This window comes from Peromyscus maniculatus, chromosome 19 (genome assembly GCF_049852395.1).
Source record: "Peromyscus maniculatus bairdii isolate BWxNUB_F1_BW_parent chromosome 19, HU_Pman_BW_mat_3.1, whole genome shotgun sequence".
NCBI lineage: Eukaryota > Metazoa > Chordata > Mammalia > Rodentia > Cricetidae > Peromyscus > Peromyscus maniculatus.
In genome coordinates this window covers 52,534,312-52,547,372 of record NC_134870.1, presented here as the reverse complement: position 1 = coordinate 52,547,372, position 13,061 = coordinate 52,534,312, and the positions used below count along the sequence as shown (strand labels likewise).

Genomic DNA, 13,061 nt, shown 5'->3' with positions numbered 1-13,061 from the left:
TGTTTGTCTGTGTTTGTGTCTCACACGGTCTTGCTATATCCATCAGTCCAGCCTCAAACATGTGATCCCCTGTGCCTCAGCCTTCCGAGTCCCTGGGATTACAGGTTTACAATCCGTTCTCGACTCACGCGCTGCGCATGGGTGATGTGTGGTGGCCAGACTCTGCCCTGTGATGTCCCAGATTCTGACACTTTCCTTTATCATCTTCATTTCCCAGCAATGAGTTGAGGAAGTTAAGGACTTGTGCAAAGTGTCCAGGGAGAGGCGGGGTCAGAATTTCTAGCCCTTGGGCTGCAGCTAGTCAAGAGGGCTAGCTGAGCAGGCAGGCAGGAGGCTGGACTCAGCACTGCCTGGTTTACCTTGACTCAGTCAGCCCACCAAGAGCTGGTAGAACTTCCTTACTACCCCAGCAACTGAGTACAACAGCCTAGGGACCTGTTCTGGTTGGTGTGTGTGTGTGTGGGGGGGGGGTTTGTTATTGTTTATTTGTTTTGTATTGTTTTTCAACTTGACACAAGCCAGAGTTAGCTGGGAAGAAGACTCTTAATTGATAAAATGCCTCCATCAGATTGGCCTATAGGCAAGCCTGTGGGGCATTTTCTTGATCGATGATTAATGTGGAGGGCCCAGCTCACTGTGGGCGGTGCCACCTCTGGGAAGATGTGGAATGTGTAAGGGCAGATCGATCAAGCCGGGAGGAACAAGCCAGTAAGCAGCATTCCTCCATGACCTCTGCTTCAGTTCTGGCCCCCAGGTTCCTGCCTTGGTTTCACCTGATGATGGTCTATAACCTATAAACCAAGCTGGTTTTGATCATGATGTTTATCACAGCAATGGAAAGCAGACTAGATCAGAGCCCCTGCCCCACGGGCCTCTGCAGTCTCATTTCATACCCACCTGGGACTTGCAAGCAACATAAATGCTCTGCATTCCAAGCCTGGAGCCAGAGCCCCAGCAAAAGCCCAGAGGTTGCTTTGTGAATCATAAATCTAATTAATCTTATCAATAAAAACCAGAAGTCAGATATTGGGGTAAAAAACCTGAAAGATCAGAGAAGCAGGGGAGCAGCCACAATCGCTTCCTACCTCTACTCTTCCTCTGTCCAAAAGGGCCCATCCTCTCTCTGCCCCGCCTTATCACTTCCTGTCTCCTCTCTGCACAGACCTCTGGACCTCTATGGTTAGCTAGTGGCCAGCTCCACCCTTTGACTCCAAGTGGGCTTCATTTGTCAGAACACAAACAAAATATCCCACGACAGCTTTGCCTTCATCTAATCTTGTCAACTACAGCCACTAAGTGAGGAGAGACGCAAAGGGCCCTGCGATGTCACCTGTGAAAATATTTCAGCTCTGGTCCGGTTGGGGAAGGACAGGGGGAGGGAACAAGAGCAGACAGAGGGCAGAAGAGACCGAGACAGACCCAGAAGCACACCAAGTTGGGAGTTGTAGACACATACGCGTACACCTGTGAACACACACTCAGACACACTCACATAGAGGTTATTTAAGAGCAGTTTCTCAGCCAGGCATGGTGGCTTATGCCTATAATCCCAGAACTCAGGAAGCTGACAGGATGGTCACAGGTTGAAGCCAGCCTGAGCTGCACAGAAAGATGCTGTCTTAGAGATGAATTGTTCTTCTGAACCAGAACCCTATTACCTTGATCCCTAACTCAGTAGGGAGAAAAAAAGCCATTATTGCAGCCAGAAACCTTCCTGTTGGACTGCTATTTTTCTTTTATGGGCTCCTACAGCCTTAACGTCATTCAAACCAATGAGCAAGGTCCTCAGGTGAGCAATGCGAAGATTGTAGCTAGAGAGTTTTCTCTCCAGGTCCTCCCAAGTCCCAGCAGTCTGACAGCCCACTTATAAAATAAATACACAGACACTTATATTATTTAAACTGTTTGGCCTAATGGCTCAGGCTTCTAGCTATCTAATTCTTACATCTTAAATTAATCCATTTCTATAAATCTATACCTTGCCACGTGGCTCGTGGCTTACCGGCATCTTCGAATGCTGCTTGTCATGGCGGCGGCTGGCAGTGTCTCCCTCTGCCTTCCTGTTCTCTCAGTTCTCCTCTCTGTTAGTCCCGCCGATACTTCCTGCCTGGCTACTGGCCAATCAGTGTTTTATTTATTGGCCCAATCAGAGCAACACATTTGACATACAGAACATCCCACAGCAGAAGATCACTTACCTGAGAAGGGACGTGGGGCTCAGAGAGTTCCAGAAACTTGTTCCAGTAGCACCAAGTTAACAGCTAAGCTGGAGTAAGGATCTTAGCTCCCAACCCTGGGGGCTAGGGCAGTAGGCGGGAGCAATTATCTAGCATGTGTGAGGCAAAATCTCAAAACAACAACCACCATGACAAAAGGGCTGGGCTGGAGGGACAGCTCAGCAGGTAAAAGTTCTTGCTGCCAAACTGGACGCCTGGAGTCCAAACCCCGGGACCCACAAGGTCCAAAAAGAGAACTGACTCCCAACTCCAGAAAGTTGTCTTTTGGCCCATTCATACCAGCACCTGCCCCACCCCACTCCATAAACAAATAAATAGATAAACAAATTATTAAATGTAAATTTAAAAACAAAACAAGCTGGCTGGTGGTGGCGCACACCTTTAATCCCAGCACTTGGGAGGCAGAGCCAGGCGGATCTCTGTGAGTTCCAGGCCAGCCTGGGCTACAAAGTGAGTTCCAGGAAAGGCGCAAAGCTACACAGAGAAACCCTGTCTCGAAAAACAAACAAACAAACAAACAGACAGACAGACAGACAGACAGACAGACAGACAAACACAAACAAAAAGGCCCAAAGACTTCTGGATCCCAGAGCAAGATGTGCCCAGGGAATATGGCAGTACTAAGGCATATATATATTAAATAATCTTCCCAAAGTCACTAAGTGGAAGATCGTAAACTTGAATGTAGTTTCCACATCTGTGCCGAGGGTGAGCAAGCTTCATATGAGTTCGAAGCTCTTGATTGGGGATTGCACAGCTTCCAGTCTTCCCCTGAAGGACACCATGGGGGTGCCCATTTCCTCTCCTCCCTGAAGTCTGTGCTTGACCAGGAACTGACAGTGGCATCTTTTTTTTTTTTTTTTTGTTTTGTTTTGTTTTGTTTTGTTTTTTGAGACAGGGTTTCTCTGTGTAGCTTTGCACCTTTCCTGGAACTCACTCTGTAGCCCAGGCTGGTCTCCGACTCACAGAGATCTGCCTGCCTCTGCCTCCCGAGTGCTGGGATTAAAGGCATGCACCACCACTGGGCGGCTGACAGTGGCATCTTATGTTGACCATGTAGTGCATGTCCTAGTAGCCAAGCACAACAGAAAGCCATGAGATGGGCTTCGGGGGCAGCTGGGTAGACTGGAGACAACAGAAGAGTGGTACCCAAGGGGTGGATGCTGATGGGTCTCTTTTCACCAAGGATGCTATGTCATACAAATCTTTAAGACTTAAATTGGATGACTTAAACTCTGTCCCACCACTTCTGGGAATACTTTATCCCCCAACTTGGGATCCCTCTCCCAGGGCAACTCTGGGGTGATTACTTAGTTTCATTTCCATATCCAGAGGGAAATAAACTGATCTTCGGGGCTGCAGCTCTGGGTTCTGCCACATGAGGGCCTTGTTGAAAAGACCTAGCTTGGTTGCCTGGTGGCAGGAGCCTGGAAATAGTCAATAGCGCCTGTGGGCCCAGCCTAGATGAAGTCCCTATACCGTAAGAATAGTGTGTGTGTGCGTGCGTGCGTGCGTGCGTGCGTGCGTGCGTGCGTGCGTGTGTGTGATGCTGGGGATGGAGCCTAGTGCTTTATTGGTCATAGTATGCCTGGTTATCTTGCATTCGTTTCTCAGAATGTTTTATGAAAAAGAATGGAGATCTCCTGCATAGCTACGCTCACTCCATGGCCACACGGACCTGAACATTTACGGTTACAGCTCTTTACTTACATGAACACACTCAAAACCACTCTGTACTTCTCCAGGCTTGCCGGCAGCATGCAAAGGAAGCCAGGTCAGGACAGGCTCCAGGCTCGGTGGCAAACTGTACCTGGGGGCAGCAGTCCCTCAGCTCTGACCCTTTCTGGGCTCTTGATTGGAGTCTTACAGCCCCCCTTCCTCCTAAAGACACCACACTCCACGGAGGGAAATGGCGGCTTTCCACTGCACTGGAACGGGGTCATTCTCGTTCCTGTACCGCACTTCCGACTTCCGCCAGCTGTATTCACAGGAGTCTGACCCGTCCTCTCTCACCTCTTGGGAGTCGGTTGGTGACATGTAATCTCAAATGCTCTTTCCCAGAACTTTGGCAGGGAAAACGGAACGGGTTCTAGCCGGTGGCTTTGTGGGGACGGCCCTTCTGGAGAGCTGTGTAGAGCATCCTGACTTAAGGATGCAGGCAACGGCTGCTTTTCCTGTGTCCTGAATTCTGCTGACTAAGCCTTATCTTCCGGTCTCTCACCGATGTGGGAAGCTTCCCCTGTTCCTTAGTTTCCAGAGCTTGTATCAGGAGCCCTGTCTGACACAGTCTCCCAGGGGAGAAGGCCTTGTCCTTCTCTTCTTTCCAATACTCGCTTATGCTTGTTCCTCAGGAAGACAGTTTGGGTGCCCAAGAGGAAACACCTACCTTGGCCTACATAAAACTGCACAGACCAAAAAACAAAACAAAACAAAACAAACCTAAGGTAATGTTGGCAGTGACAGCTGGGCCGGTGAGGTTCCTGGGGCGACAGCATGGCTCCCATTTCATTCCTCGTTGCCACAGGCTCCATGACGTTGCCGTGTATGTGTGTGTCGCTTCTACCGCAGTCAGAGAGCCTGAGACATTGAGAGAGAGGCAGTGAGGGCTGCCAAGTGCCCTGTCCCGTGTCCTTGAGGAGCCTTGGCTGGCACCATGGCACTGCCCGCTGCCATTATCACCCACTGGTTAGGGTGTAGTTATTGACACAGCCGAGGGCTGATACCTGAGTTGACTTTGTTGTATGTGTGACTCAGGACAAGTCCTTGGTCCCAGGGCCCCCAGTCTCCCACTCACACAGGAGGGGATGGGACAAAGTGACCTCTAAGGTATCTGCTGCTCAACCTTGGGCCTGATGAAAGAAGCACCTGGGGAATGAGCTGGAGTCACACTCCAGGGCCCCGGAGGCACAATAAGATCCCACGCGGTCAGCCCTCTGTTGACTGTGCATGGCACATACCCACCCCAAAGGAGCTAGGATAGGTGTGGGGTGGGGGTATTGGCTCAGAGCACTGAGAAGCTTTGGATTCCAAGGGGCTGGGCACCGGGAATAAAGGGAGCCAGGGGGACTCAGATCTCTTGTTGCTTCATCCCTGGTCATGTGCTCCTCATGCCAGCCAGCAGACCTCATACACTCAGAGAATCCACTGGGTGGATTCTGGTGACAAGCCCTCCTCTACCCTTGGAGTTGGGATGCAGGGGATTTACAAAGGTGGTGGCTGGGAGTGGTTCTTTGGAGGCACACCAGGACTGTTGCCAGAGGTGGAGATCATGATGGGGGAAAAAAGACCCACAGACGCCCCCTCTGGTTCAGCAGGAGTCCCTCAAGAGTGTCCTCGGATGGGCATTGGTCCGGCCCAGTGAGAGCTCAAATTCACCCTGAAGCTGCAAAGCTCTGCAGAAACACAGGGATCTTACCATGTGTCACCCAGACCACAGCCGTTCCCTGGGGAGTATTCTTGATGCCAGGACTCTGCTCCTAAACAAGCTGAGTGTTTAGACAAGGTCTTGCCACATAACCCAGACTGGCCTTGAACTTGTGACTCTTCTGCCTCAGCCTCCCAAGGACTGGCATTACAGGTGTACACTGCCACACAAAACTGCCAACCAATTCTTTCAGGATAAAGAGGAAGGGGGTCCCTTTAGAAAATGTTTCCAGTTCTGGAAGCAATGGCTCGGTTGTTAAGAACACTTGCTGCTCTTCTGGAGGATCCCAGTTTGGCTCCTAGCACCCAGGTTGGGTAGCTTACAACTGCCTGTAATTTGAGCACCAGGGGATTCAATGCTTTTTTCTGACCTCCGTGGACTCCTACACACAGGTGGCATTCACACACACGCACATGCACACTTAATTAAAGAATCTAAATTTCCTCCAAATGACCCCACTAGAAACCCCACTGAAAAGAAATCTTGTCCTCCACAATTCCTGACTCACCCCATGCTGTGAACAAGAATGTGAGCAGGCGCTCCGCCAAGAATGGCCTGGGAAGAGGGACTTGGGAGAGGCGACTCACACCAGCTCAAATGAACCATGAAGGTGGGGGCAGCGGTAAGCCAGTGACTGTGAATTTTGAACCTGGAACTTCCTTCTTGCACAAATTAATCTGCCTACCCTTAGGACTGGTTCTCCCCAGACAGGGAAAACCATGCGGGGAAGTAGACATGGATTTAAAGTTATTTTTGTATTTTTCTCATTTCAATCAGACACAACCCTTGCAAAGTGAGTTAATCAACAGAAATAGAAGTATGAGTTAGGTAATTGTTAGGAGAAAGACAAATTGGGAGGCAGGTAATATTTAAAAGGACTGTAACTGGGTAGGTAGGTCATGGCAAACAGGCATGTAACTAGGGGGATGATTAAGTAGAAACAGAACCGGGAAGGTAAGTGAGAGAAAATTCAAAGAGGAAAACGCTGAGGGTCAAATGGTACCGTACACCTGGGTGGCTGAGCTGGGATTTCAATGCAGGGCTGTTTGGGTTGAAAATCAGATCTTTACATGTACGCGGTGCCACACATACATACCAGCAAAGCACTTATGTGAATATATACAATATATCATATTAATATCATACATTATTAATTATATTAACTGCATATTGTATTATCATATGTTATATTAGTTATTATTAATTATATTATATAATATATTAATTATATATCATTATATAATAATTATATAAACATATTACATATTAATATATTATCAATATATCATAATATATTAATTATATTATTAGTTACTAATATAATATTATATATATATTCAGGCTTACTTGCGTGGCCTTCTGGGAAAGGCCTCATCTCTAGCAGGGGTAGAAGAGCTTGGGGAGAAGGTCGCAGGCAAACCCTCTGGCGTCACAGGTTTGCAGAAGGAACACTGGCCTAAATCAGAGCCAGGTCACTGCTTAGTCTTGTGACTTCCAGTAAGTTACTGGGGTACTAGTCTCTCATTCTGTATAACGGGATCACACTAACAGGCTCCTAACTTCAGCTGCACAATGATGTCATGGGGGAGGTCCTAACAGATTTACCTGTTTTCTGGGATCCCAAGGCCTGCTTGCCATGCCCCTGTATCCCCATGCTCCAGCCCCTGCACCTGTTACAGCCACGCTGGTTGCTGCGGAATGAGCCCTCAAGGATCCCTGAGATCTGTTTTCCAGCCTTAGACAATAAATACAACTTCTACAGGAGGTCTGACGTTCACCATCTTGGAGGACTGAGAAGATTCTAGAATTCTGTGTCTTCATCATTGAGGACTGCAAAAGCAGACTGTGGTGATTTCATCAACATTTACCTGTTCCCTCTAACTGGGCGTGGTGCTAGTGAGCAAGAAAGACAGAGGTGAGTGTTAAGAGGGGGAGCCATTGGTGGGAGCATGATCCTGTCCACACCTCACATTGATCAGTGAAATGAGAAGTTTGGGCCTCCAGCGAAAGGGCTCTTATCCTGGGCTGGCATGCAGGGGTGAGCATTCTTACCCACTAATGCAGGACTATGCATCTCTGCAGCTTTCTCAGAGAGTGAATTTTTGTAACTTCAAAATCTTAACAAATGTACCTCTTTTACAATGTCTTTTATTATTTTATGTATATGTGTTTTGCATGTATATCTATGCACTGTATGTGTGCCTGGTGCCTACAGAGGCCAGAAGAGGGTGTCTGATTCCCCGGAACTGAAGTTATAGATGGTTATGAGCTGCCACGAGGGTGCTGGGGATCAAACCCAGGTCCTTTGGAAGAGCAGCTCTTGACCTCTGAGCCATCTTTCCAGCCCCAACAAACGCACCTCTTAATTCAGCAACTCCAAAAACTATCTTCAAGAAATGCTTCCTGCCGGGCAGTGGTGGCGCACGCCTTCAATCCCAGTACTTGGGAGGCAGAGGCAGGCGGATCTCTGCGAGTTCGAGGCCTGCCTGGCCTACAGAGTGAGTTCCAGAGTGAGAAAAGGCGCCAAAGCTACACAGAGAAACCCTGTCTAGGAAAAACCAAAAAAAAAAAAAAAAAAAAAAAAAAGAAAGAAAGAAAAGAAAAAAAAAAGAAAGAAAGAATAATAAAAAAAAAAAGGCTTCTCTTGGGCCAGCAAGAGGGCTTAGTGGGGAGGAGGCTTGCTGCCAAGCCTGAAGACTTGAGTTTGATCTCTGGGACCCACAGAGTGGAAAGAGAGAACTGACCCCTGCACATTGTCCTCTGACCTCCACACAAGGACACATAGCAAATAAGTACAGAAGTGACAAAGCGTAATCACAAATGTAAAAGGAATCGCGAACTGTTTTCCCTGCATACAAGAGGCAAAGCAAGGCCCCTCACTGGTGTGCTGGTGGTGTTTGGGCTGAGTGGGGGCAGTCAGCAGCCAGCCACCAGGAGATGTGTGTGGTGACATGGAGTATGGGATGACATGGAAAACTTCCCCAGGGCTACATGGGAAAAAAGCGGGTCTCAGAATATCATTGGTTCTCACACCCCCACAGTGAGAAGCTTCCTAGCCGCCATGATGGTTATACAGAAAGGAAAGACCGGCGAGGGCAGTGATGGGGGGCTGGGAACCGGAAGCTCACGTATTTTCAATGAGAACGTAGAATAGTGCAAGCACTTAGGGGAGCAGCCCGGAAGTCCTTCCAACAGCTAAGCACAGAATTACCATATATGTGGCATGTAATTGAAATCCCAGCATGGAGGAGGTGGAGGCCGGAGAGACACAAGTTCAAGGTCATCCTCGGCTCCATAGGGAGCTGGAAGCCAGTGTAGGCCACGAGACCTTATTTCAAGCAAAGCAAAAATAAAAATCATCACCATACATCCTATTAATTCCGCTCCACGATGTATAGCACGAACTAATACGAACACAAACTCATACATGAATATTCATAGAAACATTATTGTAATAATCCAAAGTATGAGACAATCTACGTGTCCACAAATGGATGAATGGGCAAATAAAATAACTACATAGTCACAAAGTGGAATCTTGCTCATTCAGCTTAAAAAAAAAAAAAAAAAGAGCAGAGACGTGGTATGCAGACAAATCTTGACAATCCTTCTAAGTGAGACACCACTCACAAAACACTCTGTATGAGTCCATCTATCTACAGACACAGAAAGCTGAGCCACTCTGGATTGGAGCTGGAAGGATACAGGGCGGGACATAGCTGAGGGGTAAGGAGTTCGGCAGATGAGGCCCAAATCTGTAAATACACTCACCCTGAGTTTTACACCTAGAATAGGTAAGTGACATGGTGAGCCGTCTATGTCTCAGAAAAGACCCAAAATAGATGCATAGTTTTACTACGACACATTCCACAATAGCCTCAGTGTCCTTCAGTCAGTGATGGGCTGGGGAAATTACAGTGAAATAGACAACTGGAGACTAAAAGAGGATGCCTGTGTGAATGGGTATTGCATGGTCTCCACGACATATCACACTTTAGGAAAAGTGAGGTACACAATGGATTCCTCCTGTCGCATGCTGAAGAAACTGGGTAGTGAGAGTAGCTGTGCATCTTATTAGCTTGTTTGTGTTTAATGCATAGACTAGACGTTAACATGGTACAGTTCCCACGTCAAATGCAGCCTGTTGCCTGTCACGGTGTAGTCATTGATATGAATGCTACTTAGAGTTTTCAGAAGTTGATAAACAATCAAAAGCGGTCAGCTGGGAGATACAGCCTGGTAGTAGAGCACTTGCCTAACCGGCACACAGCCCTAGGCTCAATCCCTAGTACTGAAGTGTCATAGTACTCAAAATTAAAATTCGTGTCTACAAATAAAGTTTTATTGACATATAGCTGTACTTATTTATTATGTGTTGTCAATGGCCGTTTTCTTAATGATAGACTTGATTAGTTGCCAGAGACCACGAACCTTCAAAGCCTAAAATATTCACAACCAGGCGCATTATAGACAAGGTTTGCTGACTCCTGGATTAATAACTATGAAAAGAAATGCTGAAGCCTTTTGTCCTGTGGACTGAGCTGGCTGGGGGTTGAGTTCCTAGAGGCAGAGGTTGAAGAGAGCTAGCTCACTCAGCACCCTTTGGACCCATTAAAAGAAGTCAACACAAGATGAATGTAGTGGTAATACAGTAATCCCAGCATTTCGGAGCTGGAAGCTGGATGATCGACAGTTCAAGGTTAGGCTCCATAGATGGTGCATTTAAAGACAGCTTGGACTACATGATACTCTGCCTTAAAACCCAGCAACAACAGGACATGTCAACACAGATATATATCTCTGTATACTTCCACATTAGGACATGCATGTACACATACTGGATATGTGTGTTTTTGTTTCTTTTGAGACAGGGTCTTATTATGTAGCTCTGACTGGCCTGGAACTCACTATGTAGACCAGGATGACCTCAAACTCACAGAGTTCCCACTGTCATCCAAGTCCTGAGATTAAAGACATGTGCCACCAGGTCCAGTGATATATGTATGAATATTTTATATATGAATATTTTATTCATAAAATATATATATGAATATTTTAATAGCTATACACCAAATGGACAACTGAGGGTTCTTTGAGAGAAGAGCTAGCTGAGGAGGAAATAAAGTGGTTTCAACTACATGGGTCTGTGTGTGTGTGTGTGTGTGTGTGTGTGTGTGTGTGTATGTGTATTGTTGACATATTTTTTAAAATTTACCATTTACTTGGGTGTGTATGTGGACAAATTTCAGGAATCAGTTCTCTCCTTCTACCATATGGGTTCTCAGGTCTGAACCTGGATCATCTGGCTTGGTGGTAGGTTCCTTTGCTGGCTGAGCCACTTGAAGGTCCTGTCTATTGTGGATGTTTTATAAGGAGAATCACTTATGTATAGTGTGCAATTGAAAATAAAGATGTATGGGCAGTGGTGGCTCATACTTTTAATCCTAGCACTCAGGAGGCAGAGGCAGGTGGATCTCTGGACCAGGCCAACATGGTCTACAAAATGAGTTCCAGGATAACTAAGGCTGTTGTACAGAGAAACCCTGACTTGAAAAACCACAAAATAAATAAATAGGAAAGAAAGAAAGAAAGAAAGAAAGAAAGAAAGAAAGAAAGAAAGAAAGAAAGGAAGGAAGGAAGGAAGGAAGGAAGGAAGGAAGGAAGGAAGGAAGGAAGGAAGGAAGGAAGGAAGGAAGGAAGAAAAGGAAGGAAGGAAGGAAGGAAGGAAGGAAGGAAGGAAGAAAAGGAAGGAAGGAAGGAAGGAAGGAAGGAAGGAAGGAAGGAAGGAAGGAAGGAAGGAAGGAAGGAAGGAAGATGTATCAATGTGGTAATATTTGTAATCTAATAAATAAAGCTTGCGTGAAGATCAGAGGGCAGAGCCAGCTCAGAGTTAAATATAGAGGCCAGGCAGTGGTGGCACACACCTTTAACACCAGTATTTAGGAAGCACACATGCCGTTGATCCCAGCATTAGGAAGGTTGAGACAGGAAGTGAAATGGCTGGACGGAGAAAGAAATATAAGGCATGAGGAGATAAGATCTAAAGCCTTTTAGACTGAAGACTCAGAGGCATTCAGAGGTTTCATGGAGCTGGTGAGGTGAGGTTGGCTGTGGCTTGCTCCTTTGTTTCTCTGATCTTTCAGCATTCACCCCAATATCTGGCTCTGGGTTTTTAATTATAAAACCATTTAGGATTCCTGCAACATTTTTTTTTTTTTTGGTTTTGGTTTTGGTTTTGGTTTTGGTTTTTCAAGGCAGGGTTTCTCTGTGTAGCTTTGTGCCTTTCCTGGAACTCACTCTGTAGACCAGGCTGGCCTTGAACTCACAGAGATCCACCTGGCTCTGCCTCCCAAGTTCTGGGATTAAAGGTGTGCGCCACCACCGCCCCGGCTTCCTGCAACATATCAGTGTCTGGTATGGAGACACATACCTGTCATCCAAGTTCTGAGGAGGTGGAGACCAAAAAGAAAATCACAAATTCCAGATCAGCTGGGCTTTATGAGACCCTGTCTTAAAATACAAAACAAAACAAGAAGGGTGAAGAGGGAAAAAATCCACCACCACCACAACAAAAATGCAGTCATTAAAACAAACAAGAATGGTTCTTGCTTTGGTAGCACATATATTAAAATTGGAATGATACAAAGATTAGCAAGGCTTCCGAACAAGGATGATACAAATCTGTGAAGCATTCCATATTTTAAAAGGAGGAGGACGAGGAGGATGAGGAGGAGGCAGCATCCATACAGTGACCGTTACACTTTTAGAGGCCTATGTTGTTGTAGGCTCTGCTGGGGCACAGGCTAGACCCTAGTATAGAGCATGGCCCACTGAGGCCTTTCACAGTTACAGAGTGAGTGGGAAGGAACAAAGAATGTGTGTTATAAGGAAGATGTGGCTGGGTGGTGGTGGTGCACACCTTTAATCCCAGCACTCAGGAGGCAGAGGCAGGCGGATCTCTGTGAGTTCGAGGCCAGCCTGGGCTACAGAGTAAGTTCCAGGACAGGCACCAAAGCTGCACAGAGAAACCCTGCCTCGAAAAACAAAAAAACAAAACAAAACAAACAGTGGAAGATGTGCACACAGAGGGATGCACACTTAGGGAAGGGTGTGTCTGGCGGTGGTAGAACGACCCAGGAAGATGTTAGGCCCAGAACGGCAGAGCAGGGGCATGACCCCCAGTGCTGCCTCAGCCCATGGCTGAAGCTGCTGGTCTGCAGAGCCATGGTTAAGGGGTCCCAGCCTCTCCCACTGTCCATCCCCCATAAGGTTCCTGCTTCCGTTTGTCCTTCACAGCTTCCTGGGGGACAGCAGAGGAGTCGAGCTGGATGCTGGCTCCAGCTTCTGCTGGCTGTCTTGTCAGGAAGCACCGTCTGTGAGGTCCTTCATCTCTGGGAACG

General features: G+C 47.1%; 1 pseudogene; it reads left to right on the top strand.

Annotated features, from left to right (window-relative positions):
- Positions 1-12,266: 12,266 nt before the first annotated feature.
- On the top strand, positions 12,267-12,364 carry LOC121824205 (U6 spliceosomal RNA; annotated as a pseudogene).
- The last annotated feature ends 697 nt before the right edge of the window (positions 12,365-13,061 follow it).